Source organism: Dreissena polymorpha, chromosome 8 (genome assembly GCF_020536995.1).
Source record: "Dreissena polymorpha isolate Duluth1 chromosome 8, UMN_Dpol_1.0, whole genome shotgun sequence".
In the NCBI taxonomy this organism is placed as follows: Eukaryota; Metazoa; Mollusca; class Bivalvia; order Myida; family Dreissenidae; genus Dreissena; species Dreissena polymorpha.
The window spans coordinates 102,642,473-102,665,090 of NC_068362.1; the positions used below are offsets into that span (position 1 = coordinate 102,642,473).

At 33.8% G+C, this 22,618-nt stretch overlaps 1 long non-coding RNA gene across 1 annotated transcript; it reads right to left on the reverse strand.

Annotated features, from left to right (window-relative positions):
* Positions 1 to 6,067: 6,067 nt before the first annotated feature.
* On the reverse strand, positions 6,068 to 13,997 carry LOC127841427 (uncharacterized). Its single transcript, XR_008030974.1, has 3 exons — positions 13,818 to 13,997; positions 7,105 to 7,341; positions 6,068 to 6,190 (listed from the first exon to the last, which is right to left on the reverse strand). It is a non-coding gene; the product is annotated as an uncharacterized LOC127841427 (long non-coding RNA).
* Positions 13,998 to 22,618: the final 8,621 nt, after the last annotated feature.

A 22,618-nucleotide genomic window follows, 5' to 3' on the forward strand; every position in this document is an offset into this window, starting at 1 on the left:
TTATTAACTTTTAGACAATCATGTTTTAACACGTTGTGAACACGTCAGTGAAGTTTATAGTGTCCTATGTCTTTGCAACAAAAAAGCAAACAAACTGCCCTGCATAAATACAATAAATAATTGGTCTATTGAACGTGCTTTAATTTTCCGTCGTCAAGTATCTAAACGCTGTGAGCAACCTAACACTACTTTGCACACAGACGAGGCCTCAAAGTACGGTACAAAATGGGGGGGGGGGGGGCTTTTGCTTCGCGAGATGAAGAAGGTCAGTATTTATTACTTGGACTTCGCGACATGGCCACCAAATCCTCGAAGGACACATGGGATACTTTTAAAGAAATTGTGTCTGATATTGAAATAGCTAGTTGTTCTGAAAATGAAACTTCCAAACTTGGTTTAAAACCGGTCTTAGACAAATTGCAAAATATATAATCGTCTACCTTCAAATTTGCCCATTCAATGTACTTCTGTAGATTTGTGTAAGGACACATTACAGTTCCCGATTTAGCAATCTGTATTCATGACCCATCTCTATACTTGTATAAGTTTTACTCGACTCAACAAAAACTAAAATATATGTATCCTCAAACACAATGTCCGATACTTCTAATTGTAATAATTCTGCACTGCGCATAAACCCCGCATAGCCTAATAAACTAGCGACAATAATTCGTTGAGACATTACATCTTTATCTTTGTAAATACGTTTGTACATAGCTAATAATATTTCCACCGTTATGGGTTCCTTTTTATTAGTTTGAGTTGACAAAATTCCTTTTGCTGACTACAACATTAGCTACTATTTTAGAATCAGTAGGAGAATCCAAACCATATAAGTCATGCATCCATTTAATCTCGTAAAATGCAGATATAACAGGTGCGGGGGTTTTAGCACTTTGTGAAAGAGACACTAAATACAACGCCACCAGAAAAGCCTTAGCGTGCAAAATGTCACTACTCCCTTACTGATTGCACAAAGCCCAATTTCTCCATCGCATAAATGCTCCTTCATATTTGGAACATGTACTTTCTGCTCTTGATTTGCGCAAGATGCCCGGGAGCAGCTCCACCCTGTCCGCCAAGACCTCCGGTAACGCCTCAATTTCATCCGCATGTATCTGAAAAAAAAAAAATATGTAAAAACCACACAAATAAATACAGATTCTTTTTTACTACGCAGCCACAAGTGAAAAAATATGTTTTCTATGATCACGAGTGAATTTAAACCGATAATCCACCAAATCGATATTCCACCGAATCCAACAAATTTTCTTTTTATTGTATGCTTTTTTCACAGTTTATTTACATTGTTAAAGAGTTTAACTAAAGTATTTCGCTGGTATAATGACGTCATTTCGTAAAAAATGACTTAATTTCACAGTAAACAGTGAAAATTATCGATAATTTTCACTGATTATTTTCATTGTTTGAAACAGTGAAATTATCCGTTTTAATTCACTGATATTACTCTATAAACCACCGGAAAGCATAAAATAAACTCTACAAACATTTTGACTATTGGGGAATTGTGTTATTTGTCCGCTAACTGCGTTTCAGTGAATAGACATTTCGAAAAAATGGGGTGTGGTTCTCTTGTAACGGTTTATAGGTTTCACTTAAGAATTGACACAACTCCCAAACAGTATGGCATGAGTTATTTGTGAACGTTTCAGTAGGCTCAAACAGGAAATTAATAAAAGAGCAAAATATTGATGAAACAATAGCGTTATGTGTATACTGATTAAGTGTTTAAAAGTGCGTTATGTTACTTTTTATTGCGGTTTAAGCAGTAATTAAGTTTAAACTTATTTTATTTATTTTAGCTCGAATACATTAGGAGTACTTACCACTTATTTCAAACGCTCCCGAGTCCGTTTTCTGGGCGTTGAACTTGGTGTCTTTTGGGGAAATCTAAAGAATGCTCCCAAAGTATTTCATTCATGTCGAGGTGGTCAGTAAACCAACACACACTTTTTCTGGGTTAGCTGGTTAACCAGTGCTTAGTGCATATAATTATACCAAAATATGACTTACATGTAACAGAGGGATGGGGAGAGGGGCCCTTAACTAAATTAAAAAAGAAGACCAATCGACGGACTGGGAAGCGAACCAAAACTCGTCGGATTTGTAGTGGCTGCCCTACCTCTTTCGCTAGCCGGCATGTTTTCAACAGCCTCATAATAACTATGGAGTCAAGTATCTTGGCCTTCGACTATTATCCGTTTCTCCTGATCTTTTTTGTCAGAACATAATAAGTATCTTAAATACAGTTTCTACCTAAGTATCAACGAGTTAATATTTTAGAATTTTTGTCGTTATAACAAACCGAGTTCTATTCAAATGTTATTATATAAAGATGCAGAATATTAAAATAATATCCATTATAAGAGACAAAGTTGATCATACTTATCTTTCGTTATATCTGCACAATTTAATTTGCGATGGATTCGAAAACCGGTAGCAAGGTAAAAACTATTAAATCGACATAATCTTGATGATTCGGGAAAAGCAACTCTTCTAGTTACCATGTATAAGACTGTGTAGCTTTATAGCGTAAGTTCCTTCGTAAGTTAACAGATGCATCGATCGTAACAAGTACAACCTTCATTATATGAAATACTTCTTGCGTCTTATTGTATTATTTCGTTTTCTAAAGTATTTCACGAAAAAGGAAAAAGACACACAACAGCAAACAGAAACATACGCCATTATAATTAACTCGGAATGTACCATACATCATAAGAAACACACAAGCTAAAAGAAAAACACATGCACATCTCACTTTACATGTATTTGACTCGGAATTTACAGAAAAATGTAAGAAACACACAAGTTAAAAGAATAACACAAGCACATTCGTCATTTTAATTAACTCGGAATGTACAGAAAATTTTAAGAAACACACAATGAAAAACACAAATACATTTCCGTCTTTGTAATTGGATCTGAATGTGCATATAAGTTTAAACAAATACACTAACAATAAGTCACACATACCAATATTTGTCTATGTCATCGACTCGGAATGTTCCTATAATTTTTTAGACAATAACACATGGGAGAGCAGGGCCGGACGTCTATAATCGGCCCGCTGCCGACATAACGGCCCGAGGGCCTTGCTCTGCCATGTGTTATCGTTTATATCACATATCATACTATTTTGGTCCTTCAATAAAATTTTTACAGAACCAGTACTTTTATTTTCATTCACTTGATTACGCATTTTATGACGTATCTCATGTGACGTAATTTTAATGACGAAACTAGCTAGACTCTCTGGATGTTAGGACAACAATTCGGAGGTGGAGGGTTTTTATTTAACTGTTACATATTTTTTAAGCATTGAACGATTCCAAAGCGTATTTCAGATTTTGTGTTTGTAATGCATAATTGGGAGCTTCGATAGAAATAAAAATATGGTAATCGCTTCGACATTCGATTTCGTAAATCGTGTTTTTGGTGAGTGTTAAGCATTCGATAGAATTGTTTAAAAAAGTGTGATTTAAATTCAATATAGATACATGGATGGCATAACAGAACATGGAATTAAATTTATTTGTTATTTTATTATTATAAGAACCGGATTTAATTTGTCATCGAGGTAAGTGTGTCTTATACTATAAATTTTCCTTTTTGGCGAATCTTGTTATAGCACAAATAGAGGCATCAATTTAATGTACAAATAAGTTGCAGTTTCAATCGATAATAGTATTATCCAAATTGTTTGCTACTTGTCATTATAATTATGTTCGATTTTTTGTTGAGTTGTGGCTTAATTTTATTGATTCCCGCTGGCTTAGACTGAATGTTGATGCCATTTTGTTCAGTTGAAGCCGCGTGACCCAATTCTTTTCTGATATGAGAAATCGGCCCGGCTCAGCGTGCCGATATAAATTATATTGGCCCGCTTGATACGAATAACGGCCCACTCGCGACGTCCTTTTTGGTACTATTTATAGTAACGATATGTGAAATTTGAAAACTATCATACCATTTAAAACCATCTTCTTTGCACCTTTTTCCTTCCTGTCGTGAATCAAATATAACCATCTATCTAATACGGTAGGTAAACATTTGAAAAGATATTATTAAAAAGGTTGCAAACGAAACTTTTTTAACTTTAAAAGTGTGGTCCTGCAGATCACTTTAATGAACGTATGACATATTTCCGTTCCTGTTTAAAAGCATTTTAACATGAATCGTGAAGCCAAGCCCGTAGCAAAAGTGCGTGCTAAGGGTAATAAAAACTGACTGATACTAAAAATATTTATGAAAAAAAAACACCAACATGATCACTCATGATCACTTGGGTTTTTAATGGCGACAAGCATTGTGTTAATAAATTTAAATCCTTTGCTGTAATTTTTTGTATTAGAATTTTAAAAATAGAATCTAAAATCACGGATAAGTTTTGGCAAATCTGAGAGGATCAACAGTAGAAGCATCCCGCCGAAAACCCCGATTGCAACGTAACCGGTTATGACACAGAAAGGTCGATCATCGCGCCGGCAGCCAAGCTTGCTTAGTGCCATGGTGGTGTTGCGAGTGTTAATCGAGGTGTTCTGTATCAACTGAGCTATTATCTGCTCCTCGGTCAGCCCAGTGAACGTCTTGTTGTAACAAATGCACGGCATTATGTAGAGCTTTTTTGGTAAGCTTTCACCGCCGCTGGTATCCTTATCTAAAAAGTCAAATAGTGTACCGTATAAATCCATAAAATAAAATATTTGATTAATTTAAGAAAACACAACTTGAAAATTCAACTTAGTATTAAATGTAAATATATAATAAATTTCATTGACATTTGAATAATAAGAGATCGAAAAGAAGATTTCAAACAATAAATACATTATGAATTTGGTTTTATTTCAACTATTTACGAATAGAATATAGACACGTGCCTTGGCATCTTGGTACATATGGTTCCCATTCCGCCGACTGATTGCACTCAATCAGGTTAGGTCCAACTAATTCAAAGCCTGGCATACAGTTATAGGTTGCAGTATGTTTAAAAGATGTTCCGGTAAAAGCGACAGTTCCGTGTTCAATGCTTTGGGCCGATCCACAATCAACTGGAACACAGTCGGGGAGAGAGCCATTCCAATTGCCATCACCACCACACACGATCTTTGCACTGTCATTGGTCTCGTACCCTGCGTTGCACGACGCCGTTGCAACGCTACCGTACTGAATTCCGGACGAAAAATTGTATGATCCATTTTGCACATCGAACGGTTGGCCGCACTCTATTATTTCACAGACTGGATGTGTACCGTTCCACTGTGATCTCTCATCGCATACACGACTTGAAGCCCCATTTGCCAGCTGGAACCCGGCTTGACACTGGTATGTCGCTGTGCTGCCGAGTGAGGTTCCTTTGGACAAACTGAAGGAGCCGTTCACAATCGCTGTCGGTTGTTCACAATCAGCAACGCACTTTGGGGCAAAGCCTGACCAATAGTTAGTGTTGCATATCCTGGAATAACATTTTAAGTACTTCAATTTATAACATGCCATATCCTGTTTCCGATGTAATATAACCATTACATATATTTTTATCTTACACATGTGTAATATACTTTTTAAGCGTTTTCATTGGCTTAGTTTTCGTTTATTGACTCATCGCATTTTGTTATTTGGCTGAAATGACGTTGCAACGTCAAATGGCGTCACGAAATGTAAACAACATTCTGGATTTATAATTATGTTTGCGGAAATATTTATTTAATTTGCTCATTTAAAAGCATGTGGTAAAAAAGATCTGACACTCTCTGTCATATCATACCATATATTATTAAACTCGTCCAGGAAATTCGTTTAATAAAATATGGTATGATGACAACTCGTGCCAGATCCTATATTTATGCCCACAAAATGAGAGAATCAAACATAAAAGTTTGAAGATTAAAGCTCAACATTTTGTGTTTGTATTAAACAGATTAACCTCATTTTAAATAACAAGCATGTGGACTGTCCAATGACAGCACTAAATCGTGTTGATAACTGAACCCATGTAATTCAAAAACATGAACACTAAGGATTTTGGACACATCTGATATTATATACCTTGTAAGGTTCCCAGTGTGATAGGTATGTCCTGGTTTGCACGTGTAATTTGCCATCGCGCCGTTTGAAAAACCACCAACTATTGTTACGGCGTATTGGGATGTGTTAATCAACGGCATGCAATCTGAACAAAGTAATCATTATTTTGCAATAAATATCACAATTATAATGATGATAACCTTATTATAAATTCGAATAATTGCGATAATTTTGTTATTTGCGCAACACATATGGAAGCAAATTGTTAATATTAGAAAGTTCTTAAAAGCAGTATCGAATCATCAAGATACTTAAACATTCAGCAAATGGAAAAAAGATAGTGACAATTACCCGTTATGCTACATGTTGCAAAAAATGATAATAAATACGTGCACATGCAGGTTCATATCAGAAGCAACAATGCCTTCAAGTTTGAATTATATACTTGAATACACCCAAAACAAGCATATTTCGTTGCTGTGTATTGTACTAACAAGAATTATTTATGAGCAACGGTCCCACCGTTTGTATGTATTTTTAAATAATCGTCCACTCTGAAAACAGTACACGTGAAATCCGGTGTGTACAAATATTACTGGTCAGACATAAAAGTGCGATTTTTTGTAATATTTTTGCGTTTGTCAGCTTATATTTAACGATACACCCACTTACGCAATTACTTAAATGAGTAAATTGGTAGAATGAATAATAAAATTATGTGAATCTTCTTGCATTTACAAAATAAAACCAGGTGGCATACATGTTTAAGTTGCATTTTCTGGAATAAAATCATGTGCCTTTTTATCCACTTTCTTTTTTTTGAGGCATAATCAGACAAAACATGCGAACACAAATCCCGGGTTGTGTCGAAAACAGAAATGTCGATTTCCTCGACACGACTTTTTACACGCTAAGGCTAATGATATACATTTCTAAATCTAATTTTATAAATCTATTTCTTTATCATAGACATTTCATCTTCTAAATTTCGTATTCAAATAAAATGGATCTTCGTTAGTGATGATCTTAGATCTTCAATAGTTTAAAACAACATCATACCTTCGAGACAAACGCGCTGGTAAACAGTATTTGCACCGCTAGAGGCCAGCTGACAATTACCATCACATCCGTACTTGTAACACATGTTGGAGGAATACACGAATGTGTAGCAGAGACTGTCGTCAAAACATTCCCGGAAGCAGTGCTCAAGCGATGAAGTGTAGGTAGAAGTGTTATACGTGGTCTCCCCTACTACCATGTGACCAATGTGTCTATTTAACGTGAACTCCAAACAAACTGAAACAATATTAACAGCCATGCTTGCACATCCTTGTCAAATAATTTGTAGCTTATTTAAATACACACAACTTTAAACACCAATGATCAAAACTCTAACTTATTCGACGTATAATGTGCTCCGAGGCACGCTAGATGGAGGTAACCGTCGAAGCCGTCCAAAAACAACTGGATTGACAATGTGAAAGAGTGGATGACCTACTCTCAGCAGCCCTCAACATACCTGACTGGCGGAGGATCTTTATGTAGTCGACCCTTATTTACCCAAAACGGCCAGACCGTTAAGGGACTGATAATGATGATGATGATGATAATGATGATGATGATTTGGGTCTTCGGGTGTATAAATTTACTTTCAAAATATTTTCTGAAATTGAATCGCATATTTATTTTAAAAATTATTGTAATTTGTTTTCAATTTGCTTAACGATTCTTATTTCTTTAACTGATTTAGGTTATGCTTTTTTAATAAGTTGGACTTACAAAACCGAGCTACTTTATTTTAGCCTTTACAACCATTTCAAAGGCTTTCCGGATATCGTCTTACGATGGTCTAAACCAAAACCAGGAATTGTCTGAGTACCAAATCTGTAGAAAACGTTATGTTAATTTCAATGAAAAAAACTGGAAAGAAATTCCAGTACAACCCGGCATTCAAGAAATAGGTCAGTGTTAAGAAAAGAGGAGTTTATTAACACTGACCCATTTCTGGATTCCGGATAAGTGATTATGAAATCATGAGTACATGTACATGACTTTGTATGTAACTGTTGCTGAAGTCTGGTTTGTTAAGTCACACCCACAACCTTACTTGTATTCTTTAGTGTAAAGTCATGATAATATTCTTTTTAAGAAAATGACACTGATATAATTCTTGTTTTAAAGTGATATTATGTTTGTTTTAAAGTAAATATGTATGTATCTGTAGCTGATGTCTGGTTTGTTAAGTCACACCCACAACCTTGATTGTATTATTCATTGTAAAGCCATGATAATATTTTATAAGAAAATGACACTGATATTATGTTTGTTTTGAAGTATATATTATAACTTAAATCCAATAAATATACATTTAATTAAACATAGATAAAATGAGATTCGTTGTTTTTTTCTTATTGACTTCAGTACCGTTTTGCGGAAAAGTCCGCGTCTGTTTTGGCTATTATTTTTTTAAGGACAAAATGATGGTTATTATTTTCTGAAGGACAGTGTGAGCCCTGTCTAAATAATTCACTTCATGATGCAAAATTTGAAATGCTTTGTATTGACCATTCCATGGTAATGACCCAAGTTTTATTCATGTTTTTGTGTGTTGTTGTTTGTCTTTCTACTACCTTCATTGTTCGCCTCATTGTTCGGAATTTGCTGTTCGCTATAAATTCAGGACAGCATGATGTAATTAGGTGTCTCTCCTGCTGATGAAGCTAAAGTGTAACTTTATGCATTTTGAAATTTATCTTTTATCAACGACAAAATATAGTTTGAACTTGGTTAAGTTTCATTGTATCGTGCGTTATAAAGTAAACTTTTGCTGTTGTGTTCGTATTCAACGATTAAGAAGTTAAATGATTACATCGGAACGTTTTCTTTAATCGTTTTGAATTTTAAATTGGGATGCTTTGCTGTTAATTGTAAAATACATAAAATTGTTAAATGAAAATACTGTGAGTCATGCGCCCCTTTAAACTTGTTTTAACAACAACACATACTTTACATGCACTGTTAGAAGGCGAAGGCCCAAGATTTTAATATTTAACGTACATTTGTTTTGTGACTTACAATTTCACAATATTTCCATACGATGAATAAGGAAAAATGCACTTCACAAACAAACTGTCCTTCAAAGTCATATAATTATATAAAATATAAGTCATAAAAAAACTGTTAGCACGTGCACGTGTATTTGATTGAATACATATTGTTTTTATACCAAACATTGATAAAAACGCATTCATGTTTGTATGTATTGGGCGCATCATTGCTATTTTTTGCGTATGATTTTACAGTTTTTGAGGATTAAGTAATGGGGCTTTCAACTGACATATTCATTACATTGTCATTCGCACGATTTTACCTTAGTAAGTTTTTTATGCATACAAAGATTGGTAAACAATGTTCTTTGCTCTGAAAGCGTATGACTGAAACGGTCTGAATGTCATATTTAGTTCAAACAAAATAGATAAGCAAAGCAAAATATAGTCACACTTAAAACTTGAAATTTAAATAAAACATACTATTTATTTATAATATTAACTAAAGATGTATCTTTGTATCTTTGTATTAAATTCGCAAAGAAATATTCGAATGTATATCGGTTAATTGTATTTTAATGCGACTAGAATTTTTCGTAAGTATATTTGCCATTTAGGTGCAATTATTTTAGATAAGCATTGTCTACTCGGAGCCTTATACAACTGTTACATTTTTTTTAATTCATGGTCGTTTATTGACCCCCTACGTGCAATTTAAATAATAGAAATAAATAAATGTGGACAACTTATAATAATCCAATGAATATTAAATTCAAAGTTTCTTTCTCGAAAAGATTTTTTTCTAACTTTTATTGACAAATGTCTGAAAGGAAAAAAAATGAATGGACGATTCTCAATAGCGCAGACAAATTGATTGTCAGGTATTTAACCAAACGATTAAATACATACAGGCTTTTCGACAATGTGTTTACATTAAATTTAAATAAAAGTGAATTAGGATAAACAATATCTTTCGGTATATACTAGCTAACCTTATTATCAATAACTGAATTATATTTTCGAGCTCATATGACCTTATATGTTCGTTTTTGTGTTTATTCCCCGGCCTATCTATCACTACATTATCATGCAAAATGAGAACATGTATCATTACAATTGTGGTAATTTCTATGAATAAGACATTCCGCATATTGATACATTTTGCACATTTCCTAGAAAATTATTATGTTGAAATTTAACTATTCATCGCTTAAACCGTTTTGTTAAGTATTATCTTTTTTGTTATTGAGATTGCATGAAAAAATGTATGTTCTTTGTAGAACTGGCTAGATTTATGTTGCGCTAAATCAGAATATATATTTACACATAGTATTTTTCATTTTTGTCAATAGGTCGTTATGATCGAATCGGCCTGTTGTTGTTTTGGCACCTTAAACACGCCAACCCGTAAGAAGACAAATCAGATGCGCCAAGAGGTTGAACATGAATTCAAGAACGAGATATTTATACGGAGTGTAGTCGATCCACTACTATCCGCATAATAATTACCGTTATTACCATTCGCTATAACCGGTACAGCGCAGCTATAATACATTACATATACATGCAACTTATTTACTACGATAGTGCAGCTTATACGATAATTGGCGTTGTTGCTGCACGTTTTAAGTTGCTTCTAAAATGCTGTCGGAACAATGCTATTTATAGCTTCATTCGATTTCTTCACTGATATTCGCTATGGTTGACGTCACAACATTACATACATTTATTGCGATGTTATTGGTTTAAACTACAAACAATTAAAACTTTCTTAAATCTGAAAAGATATTATTTGATAGACGCACCTGTTAAGCATTAAGGACTTTTCGTAAATGCCAATAATTTAATTATGAAAAATAATTATAAACTATAAGATATCATCGAGTTATTAGAGAAGAAAACATATTCCTTTTTTTTGTCAAATTATTTTCAATGTTTCATTACTTGATTATTTTGTAAATATCATATGAAGCAACCAGATCTATTTACCTTTAAAATAAACTCAAATTTTCTATTCCATGTAAATTATGGTATATATCTTTGCCCGCTGTCCTTGGAGTATTAACAAGGATTTTTTTTCTTAATATCCAATAATACTTTGTTTTATCAAACGGTTTATGCATTGAAGAAATGGTCTATCGAGCAAACGCCATCTGGTAAAAATGACATATAAATAAACCATTTAACGTTTCGATTGTCACTTTTGGAGGGATGATCAAGCCGTTAACTAGATAAAGTATATGAGTATAGTTACGTTACTTTAAATGATGACAAGAACAATATATATATATATATATATATATATATATATATATATATATATATATATATATATATATATATATATATATATATATATAGTGTTTTTCCCAGTAGGGCAAAGGGGCATGGCGCATTACTTTCAAAAAGGGCATTTTAGCGCGCAGTTTAGGCAAAAAAGGGCAAAAACGTTCCCTGAATACCCGAATTACGGGGAAACATGTAATCGCATCAGAAGCAGTTGTGGAAAAATAACATATAAACAAGCACATTTAATAATAATAGATGTATTTAACTTACTATGATTCATATTAATATATTTACCTTGCAATGTACATATAAGTTCCATGCTGTTTCAATAAACTGTACAGCACGACAAACATAATAAAGCAATATATGCATATGAATCTGATTATACACAGATCCACTAACATATAAATGAAACCATGTTAAAAGTTTGTCTTATCCCATTTTCTAACAATAATCTCGACAGATGTTTAAAATAACATTGCGAGTAAATTGATCGCTAACAACATGCAAACACTCGTTTCCGTGACATACATCCACCAAGTAGATTACAAATAAATAAATAATGTTGTTGCTATCTAAAACATTTTTATGCATCGTTGATTATCACAGACATTTCATTCATTCCTTCTTAATGTATAATCTCCATCGTTAATTCGATCGTTTACGACATTACTTGCCATTTTTTTGCCGAGTCACAATTTAATACTGTATAGTCCGCCATGTTGATAAAATGTCAAATGATGTAAGCCACAGGTGCGCATAGCAACGTTAAATCGTATACGCGATTAGCATTTTGTTAAATTAGTATAAGTCTCAGTAATTATTTCAATAATTAGATCTAATTATCTTAAAGACGAAAACGATAAAGAATAAATTTGTTTGTGATTTTAAATGTAATTATGCGTAAAAATAAATGTTTTGATATAACTGAATAATGCATGCAATGCACAATTGCCACGAGAATAACATCGAGTTTTTCATCAAAAGTCTCCGAAGATAACATAGCCTCCGGCATAATCGATTGATACTGACACGGGGTTATTCACGCATGACTAATTCACAGCTTTGGAGCAGTCAGTAAGACCTACCTATAAATCGAGCACTGTTATAGATTAAATCTGCTCAATTAATTTAGTCGATTAGACGTTGACGTCTCTCGAGTAAATCAAGCACAGTCGGAGCGTCACGGACAATCAAGGAAGCTGATTTTGCGGACCAAGTTATATCGTAAGGCAATAAAGATGTTATCGATAAGGGCGCGTGGCGAAATTTGCCTTTGAAAAAAAGGGCGCGTGGCGAAATTTGCCTTTGAAAAGGGCAGCGTGACTTTTCGCCACGCTAAAATGGCCTGGGGAAAACACTATATATATCTAACACATGATCAACAACAACCGCCATTAATGCCGATTCAGTATGCTATTAAAAAGCGTTAGAACATTGCAGGGGCTTGATAAAAAGCCTATTTGTTTTGTATACTAACGTCAATATTGCACTAACAGAGGGTGATACAACGTACCGTGTATTGCGACCGCGCTGTATCGTCCTCTGTGGCGTATGATACTATAACATGAGTTTTGTATTATTTGCATTAGCATTTTATTGATCATGTTTATCTCTAGGATGCTTTATGACGGACGTGCCTTTATTATCAGATGACGGGCGTGCTTAAGTCTATTTAATTCATCATCATAATACGCAGCATCAGCGTTTTTTATCTTTCATTGGATGTGTGATTTTTATTTTCAAAGACAGAAATGAAAAACAAATAAAATACAACTAGTACGCATATTGTGTAGTGCCTTGCTTGATTTAAAGTTAAAAACTACCAGTGTTTTCTGCAAGGAGCCTTTTACTTACTTAAATTCAAAGAACTATCGAATGCGCATGTTTTATAAAATCATGGTTACTTGGATTTTGAACATATGCAATATCAACAAAGTTATACAATCATGGGTAAATGCTTTCACCTTTCAAACGGTTGATATTGTCATTAAAATGATGCATTTTTATTTAAAATCTGTTTTGATTGGTTAAAACAGCCTGGTTGTCATCTTATCTTCGTTAGATTGGTTTGCTCGCCGAATCAACATATAAATAAAATCCATTTTCATGTTTAAATTAACCTGATACAGTGAGCGCACGTGTTTTTTAAGTAAGTTTTAAACATATTTTATTGTTCAAAATTTACATAACACGGGAATATCTAAGTATTGGAAAAATATGGAAAATTGCTTAAGCTAAAATTATTGGTGTCTGTCAGTTTTATTGTTAAATATTACGTTTCTATGGTCGTGTTGTATCTCTCGTTCAGTTTGGATTTTGCGTTACACGATCACATATTAAACATTGAAATAAGCGTTAAAACTAAATCATATTATATAGACTGAAATGTAAACCGGCTGCACACATGTTGTGTTATTTATAATTTACATTTACCTGGATTCGACGTTAACCAGGCTTGCCAGCGACCGAATCCATCATATAATATGGTGTATTCATTTTCAAATGCTACGCATACGACATTGATTGGAGACCAGTAGACTGAAGAATAATTTCGAGCCGCATTAAAACAATCGCTTTCTGAGATTTCCAACAGGATGCCAGTAGTCCAATCGCCTTTGCATTCGATGCATTTCTGTGTTCCGTTATAGGACTGAATATGTGTGGGTAAACTAACTGAAAATAAATCATTTCATTACATAATTAATTAAGTTATTGGAAAATAAATAAAATTCTTAATTAACAGTCATTGTTATTTAATACTTATCAAACAAGCGCATTCAGTTTCGTTTTTAGATATGAAATGTATATGTATCACACGATGTATCCAAATAATAAAATGAATTATATTATATCATTATATTAAGGAATCGCTGTAGATAAAGCATGCACAAAATAATTTGACATCGTACCAATCATGTAAAGAACGCATATAGCTGCTATCCCCTCCATGTGAACAGACACATCCGATTAAATAAGCGCGGTGATTGTTGTCTTTAATAAGGCAGAACGACGACCACGTTGGGAGCTAAATATAGACGCTCCCACAAATGGTAATCATATTTCAATTAGTCTCTAATATTAACCAGTCAATATGCTTAAATATCACGTTAAACTATTAATTACCAAAACGACACTTGCATTTAGTGTGTATTATTTCCCGATGAATTGAGCATTATCCTGAAACATAAAATGAGGAGGAATTTTTATTTCTAGAATCAAAAATCCGTCTTCTGTAAAGATCACGATGCCAATTAAAATGTATAATCCGACTTGAATATGAAAAATATTTATTGGACGACGAGTGATATTGATTTATTATTATTTCAACTACCCAATATAAAAGAACGTGTTCTTCATTACAATCGATTTACGGTGAACTATACTGGTACATTGGTGCTTGATCGTCTAGCAAAAGACAGCAATTCAAAACTTAACTCATACTTAGGTACACACAACGTTTTGCCGCTATGCCTTTTGTTTTGTCTATCCATATTGACCAATACTCTGAGACTAGGTCAGTTTGAGTTGTTCCTCGTTCGCATACGATGTAATTCAAGCAAAGAAGCGGAACACATCCAGTTTTACGAACTGAGGCATCTTACACTTCATGTTCAACAGTAGACCTTTTAAATATTGAAACAGTTTGGACCAACTACTGCAATCGTTGCATATATAATGAATAATAGGTTAATGTTGATTATAGATCAGGTTTATCATGCGAGGCTTAGAAAACAAAAACTAACCTATTATTCTATTCATCCCACTTTTGATTCTGTAAACGATTTAATTTAAACAAAATTAGTTTAACTGGATAATTTCGCTGGATTTATGACGTCATTTTGTCGAAAAAATGACGTCTTTTCGTGCCGTGGTTTGTAGCAGAAATTTAATCAACGGGGCTTTAAATAATCAACCGAATTTGCTGTAAAATTGGGATAAAATGTTTATCCATCCGATGCTGTACAGTTTAAACATGTTTACCTGTTATTTGCCATAATATGTTATAAGATATGACTTTAAAATTTTGAAGACAATAATGACTGAATGGAAAATAAGCGTTTATTAGTGCTTCAAATGATCAGAGCCTATTTGGGACGTAAACCTTCAATAACACGCAATTTGAATAATATGGATAAACTGCATTATGGTGATTTGTATTTTTAAGTATTATAGTACAAACTATGGTTTATTAATCTTTGATTTACACATATATCATTGATAAAATGGCGAGATATTGAGCTTGATATGAACTGTTTAATAATGTTCATGGCAACTGATATTAATGTTGAAAAAAGCAAACAATGACGAACGTTGAATTAACTGCAAATGTTTAATTGCAGCCATTCCTTGATAATTTGTTTTACATAGATTGGGTCTTTTGATACCAAACTTTTTTCAATATTCGTATGGACTATATCCCTAATCCAATCATTCAACGTTAATGTATTTAATATTTGTTTTCTACAGGAAATGTCCTCCAACATTATGTACATTAAATTGATAAAATATAAATATCAGACGGTTTTATTAAAAAAATGCCTTTCAAACAGTGCCATTATCATTAATGTGATCACTTCGTCTATCAAATACGATTTGCCATTAATAAGGTATATTGATATTTGATATATCAATCAAATTCACGAGAATAAAATATATTTGAAGTAGTACTTTTTCTTATTTTTGGGAGGATACAAAACTGATACAAAATTTGCTATGCATATCGTTAGCCCTGATCGACGTTATTGTTCAATAACCAATGAAGCAAGTGTTAAATATAATTATACTCCTGAAATAAAAGGCCATCGTTTATTTTGCCCTGTTGTCATCATACAATTACATATTTAAAGAAAATATGTTTTCCTATTTAAACAGAAATTTGAAAGTTTGAAAGCATCCCTTAATTTGAGATTTGACTTGAGTGTTTATCATTAGTTCATGATATGCTGTGACTGGTGGAGATAAGCAATCACGTGTAATTGTATAGTTGCGCACTCGCTTAATTGAACTGATAAGGTTTTATCATTAACTCCAGCTTGGTGCCATTATTTTAATTTGTTTAAAGCTATATTAAGTGAATTACTTCATGGTTAGAAAAAAGACTTGTTAAAGAATCGAACAACCTAGAAAACGCGTACAAATATGCATTTTTTCGACAATAATAATCAAACGCAAAAAAAAAACTACAATTCACAATAAGGTTGGTTTGGTTGGTTATATATAGAAAAAAAAATAAACAAATAATTTTATCGCCATGTAGTAAGGACTTAAATCCAACAACATCAACAACAGTGAATTTCAATTTGCAATGGCATTTTTACGACGTCAATATATGAAAAATGGTATGACAATCAATCCAATTTCGGGCTTGTAATAAAGTCCTGGTACAAAAGCTTGGAATACAAAAACACAATTTGTTGATTTTTATATATGAGCGTATTATCTTTGTATGCGTGGATTTATGAAACAGATACTTTTACTCGTTGTTCCGCTTCTAAGGAAATATTATCTAAACGACCTCTTAACACACGATACTACTATGAAATCAACACATATACGTTTTGAACATAAAATAAACATACCAACTGTCATTGTCACTTTTCATGTACTACGCTCTGGTACTTCTTGATCGTTTGTCTCGTGCTACACGTGTAAATAGACATATACAAATCTGTTGATTTGCTTCTGTATCTATATCCTTTTTGTAAGAAACTATATTGTTCATTTGTAATTTAAACGCGTTGGTAAGGCGTCAGACGATTACAGACTGGTCGAGTTAACATCAGCTACTTTTTAGCAGATGTTGCCGAACGTGCAACACATGCATTACACATGGATCATATCCCGCATTAACAGCGTTTGCACTGCCATCTTAATCACCCGATTCAAATATATTTAAACATTTATGACGAGTTTCATATGACTGCAAAAACACAAGATAAAACCTTTTTAGAATATGTAAAACTTAAATGGGCCCGGATTCGGGAATGAATAAATAATCCACGGACATTGATAAGTTTTAAGATTGTCGATAAGATATAGATGTATAAGCCTGTAATCAAAGTAGTGAATTTTTATACCTGACTGAATAGCTAGGAAAGTATACTTTCTTAGTGATCTTAAGTTGTAATTAACTGTTCAATGATTTTAATTGCAAGTTAATATTTTAGACTATGACATGTTGTGATTTTTATTTTAAGCGAGTTATTGCTCGCTTAATTGTTATTTATTGAAATGTGGAATAGTTAAATTAAATATTGATGAGAAATGATAAAAGATTGATTTATAAATTTCTCAAATTTTAAAGAAAGACATTGAAAAGTTATATGAAAATTATATAAAATAACGTAGTACAATTTCGATAGACTGTAGACGCTTTCAGTATATGAAACTGTTGAAACATTATACAGAATAATACGTGTACATAATAAGTAAATAAAAGCCATTAAAATATCAAACATAGAAATCACGCATAGCAACCAATGGCTGCTTCAGCATATTATTATAATATGTATGTTTTTTAATAATACAATCCGTACCATTTTGCCCATTTTGTTCACATATAAACGTCAAACGAAATCAATAACACAGTGAAGTAAGCATAGGACACACTAATAGTGAACAAATACGATACAATTCCTTAAATCAGCCATGTTGTTGCAAACAAAAATCATATATACATATGTGTATAATTTTCACGCACACCAAACATTACATTTAAATGGTTGACAAAATAAAGGACAAAATTGCCTGAACGAATGCGATAAAAGCAATGTGACAGCGATGAAGGTAAATGGTAGATACCAATCTATTAAAATAATTGCTTACGTATATGGACAATTCGTTTAGATGTGTAAGTTATACATTGTCGCCTAACGTTAACAATATTTAATAAACCTTTAAACTAAAACGTAACGTGTGTCCATATGTGCATTGTCCATAGGTATTACAATATACACATTATTTTAGTAACCGAAATCTGGATAAGATATACAAATGGTCGCGTATTATCTTCAATTACCTTTTACCTATTACCTATCCTGATTAGCCTTATTGAGCATTGATCAAATCCTCTTGCATTCATCGCAGATATCAATCTTGTCTCTACGCGAAACAATCAAAACTATCAAACATTTCGACTAAAACAGACCAGCGCCTTGCTGTGTATAGTGCCGCTGTTTCGTTCATAATATGTCACATAACTATTGAACCTAACATTTACCTATGAATCATATCACATTCTTATTAACTTGTTCTAAAACGCATTTCTAATGCTTAATTACTTTTAGAGAGTCCATTAAGATTATTAGCGCGTAGATAACTCAACACTTTGACTATGGCTGAACTTTTTGTTTTAAGTCGTCTCCAACAATACACGATATTTGTGTCACTTGACTTGTACATTAATACAGTTATGTTAACTATCTTGATCAACATCATGCGGTCTTACAGCAATGCGACCCTTTTATATTGTTATGTGTAGAAGTTAAATCACGAGTCCACATTACTTAAACGATGTCTTACGTCTGTGTTCTAATCTTACATGGATACTCTTAATAGATCTGTACAATTGCTTTGTAACTCTCATTCTGTAATGAACCTATGCAAATATGACTACTTTTCATGTTGGGGTTGCCTTAAAACGTCAAAAAATTCAAAACAAGCTCTCGCCATAGTACGGACAAGCACAATATAATTACTTTCTCGCCTTAATGCAGGTACTATCCATATGTAATTTTACAATATTAAATAATAAACACAAATGATATAAAATAACAAACAATATACTTAAACATCAAAAATGTTTTAAAATCCATGTTTATTACCCGCGTCCGATGGCCTCCGTTTGCCTTTTTGAAATGATGGTTTTGGTACTGATAATATGTCGTAGTGTCACAGGGGCCTTCTCGGGTAAGTTGGGTTCAAGTCCATGCGGCTTCTTCTTATTACGGTCAGTGCTTCAGCACCGGGATCACACCTTTACAACCACCAACCTCCATGATTTCTCAAACACCTAAACATACATTCCCTGGTGCGGCCCTGTCTGTAACACATATATTTTGTGCTTGTATGACATATTCATGTACGCCTTGTTACTAACATTATCTGGTGACATCGAATCGAATCGAACCCAGGCCCTGACCCCCACACGCATAAAACTTCCTACTCGGTTTTTACCAACCACGGTCTCAGTATAATGCATCTCAACATCCAGAGCCTAGTGCCGAAAATTGACTTACTTTCAGTAGAGGTCCAGACATATAAGGTATTAGTCTTCACCGAAACATGGTTGAATTTAATCCACTACAGACGCTGAACTACGCATTTCCAACTTTAAATTACTATTCCAATGTGATCGAAAAGACCGGTCTGCATTGGTGGTGGAGTAGCGATCTATGTTGGGGAAAGCAAACCTCAACGACGCGCACTGATCTTCACATCAACAACCTAGAAGCCCTCTGGGTCAGGTTTTATGAAAGGTGATTCCACGGAAAACCAGCTGACCTGACGTCAGAAACTCCAATTCACTTCTTGAATTTAAGAGAAAAATCACTCAATGTCCAACAAAGTCGTGTCCATTATTCAACGTTGGTGATAGAAGATTACACATCTATCATTCTTGTTTGCGACTTGGCCGTAGCTCCTTGAACTACGATCTCCATTGTAGTAACCTTACTCCTTCACCGGATTGCATAATTATGTGGTGCCATTAAAACTCCTCACTTCTTGTTTCACTGTCCAAAGTATCAGGGCAAACGATAACATTGTTTTACTAATCTTCCATGCGCAACAACCGTAAAAAACCTTCTTAATGGTGAAGAATATTTAACCTATCAGGAAAACCCTATATTATGTCTTCGTGTCCAGCAGTTTATTGAAGCAACTAAACGATTTGACTCGTAGAACGATGCTGCTGTGGACGTTGACCCGACCCTTGTAGGGGCCTCTGTGACTCTACGCCTCAGTACCTTCTTAATCAACTATTTATTTCGTTTTTATGACAAATATCCACACAACCATGATTCCGTTTTAACTTTGAACCCGATCCAATCACAATCCTAACATGTACGTGAGCGCATAATGTTCTTGTGGCCGCATAAATGCAAAACATATATGAGTCAACTCCAACATGGAAAAGAATTAATATAAGCGTTACGCTTGTTTTCTCATCCATGAATTTATACTTTGCAACAATGTATTGAATTGTATGATTACGAAATGAATAAATACGTTTAAACTAATAACATTTTATCATTATCAGAGCATATTAGATCACGTCAATACTTGCACTTTAATTGCTTTTTTAAATGGTCCAGATGAATTGCCACACGAAGGGCAAATTTTATGTCACCTCCAATTGAACCGGTAGGAGATAGTGTTAATAAATAAAAACTATTCGAATTGCTTGAACCGGTAGGGGATGTTGGTTATAAACACAACCTATTCAAATTGCGCGAACCGGAAGGGGATGTTGGTTATAAACACAAGCTATTCGAATTGCGTGAACCGGTAGGGGAAGGTGCTTTTAAATGGATCTATTTGATTGGCATCTTATCGTTTAAAGATGAACATATACATCAGATGATCAGTACGATTTTAGAATAAAATTCCGTGCACTGATGGCAACCAAACAAACTGCATTTAAACAATCTGAATCCAAAAAACTATCTCAACTGCTTTACCAAGGGTCGTCCTGCAGAAGCAAGTCGTTTTCATAGACGCACACATTAGACGGTTCTTCTATTTTGAACCCTATAGTCCCGTCCCTAATTAAGTAAACGGGTGTTATTTTTATGCATATATAATTGCCTGGTTTCACCATCGAGTAGGTAAAGAAAAGGGCGGGGTTATCTCCGACATGGTCCAGATAGAATACAATCTGACTTTCACTACCAAATATCATCCTAAACAAAACGTTCAAACATAATGGTCTGTATTTGTAATTTATTGATGGCTATATGTTAAAAAATTAAGTCAAGTTGTTGAAACAGCTACTACCAAAACAGCTCATACTAATGCTTCTACTTGTGCTGCTATTATCAATGTATTTCGTCCGAGACTACCTCCTCTATTAATGCTTATGCAAATTATGCCTCTTGTTACTATAATAGTGATTTTAAACAGAAGACATATTCTTCTAATTAGTATATTTGTATCTATATGTTACCGCCCAAACCAACCTTATTGTGTATTTTGTATTTTTGCGTTTGATTATTATTGTCGAAAAATTGCATATATGTATGCTTTTTCTAGGCTATATGCTCCATGTTGCATGACATGTTCGCAATTCCTGTACGTGACGTATTTGAGAATGTTTGAAGACTCCATCAGTTATCGTTATATATTTAATGACACGCCACATGACCGATCGCCAATCGAAGGGCAATATCAAACAACTCCGCACTTACTGGGTATAGTATGCTTACAAAATCGATAACGAACGACCACAAAGCCATCAACTAAACATAAAAAGTGTGTCTTAAACCAATAATTAACAGGATGTCCTTTATTTATGATACCGAAATTGCTCTTAGTTTTCGGACACTTAAAAATAAGTATTTTTCGTGTCATAATATTAAGATAAGAAAATAACTGAAAAAGTTTCTCAAAATTTAGAAACATATATGTTATGTTTGTTTGTCAATTATTAAATTAAAATGAAACCAATTAATGAATGGACGATAATTAACGAGGCTGTTTTCGGAGAAAACCCGAGGTATTGTCATAGCCTGCTCGTCGTCCGCCGTCCGCCATCCGCATTCCGACGTCCGCCGTCCGCCGGCGTCGTGCTTAAACCTTTACATTGGCTCTAAAATCAAAGTGCTTTCACCTACAACTTTGAAACTTCATATGTAGATGCACCTTGCTGAGTTCTACACGCCACGCCCATTTTGGGTCACTAGGTCAAAGGTCAAGGTCACTGTGACCTCTAAAAAAAATAATTCTGACAAGCTTTTGCAGCCGAGCGTGGCACCCGTTATGCGGTGTTCTTGTTTTAAAGTGTTGTGCTCTCCTTTCTCTGCTTAAAATAAAATACTTAAAACTAAAAATAAACTTCACTTATTTGCAATCTCTTACCTCAAACGGTATATGGAAACGTTATAAAAACATACTGCTTCCTGAATACGATATCATTTAAATGATGTTGGGTGAAAACATTGTTTATTACCGGTTTACATGGTAATCTACCCAATAACGCAATTGTAATGGTCCATTGCCATCGGAGCATTCTAAGC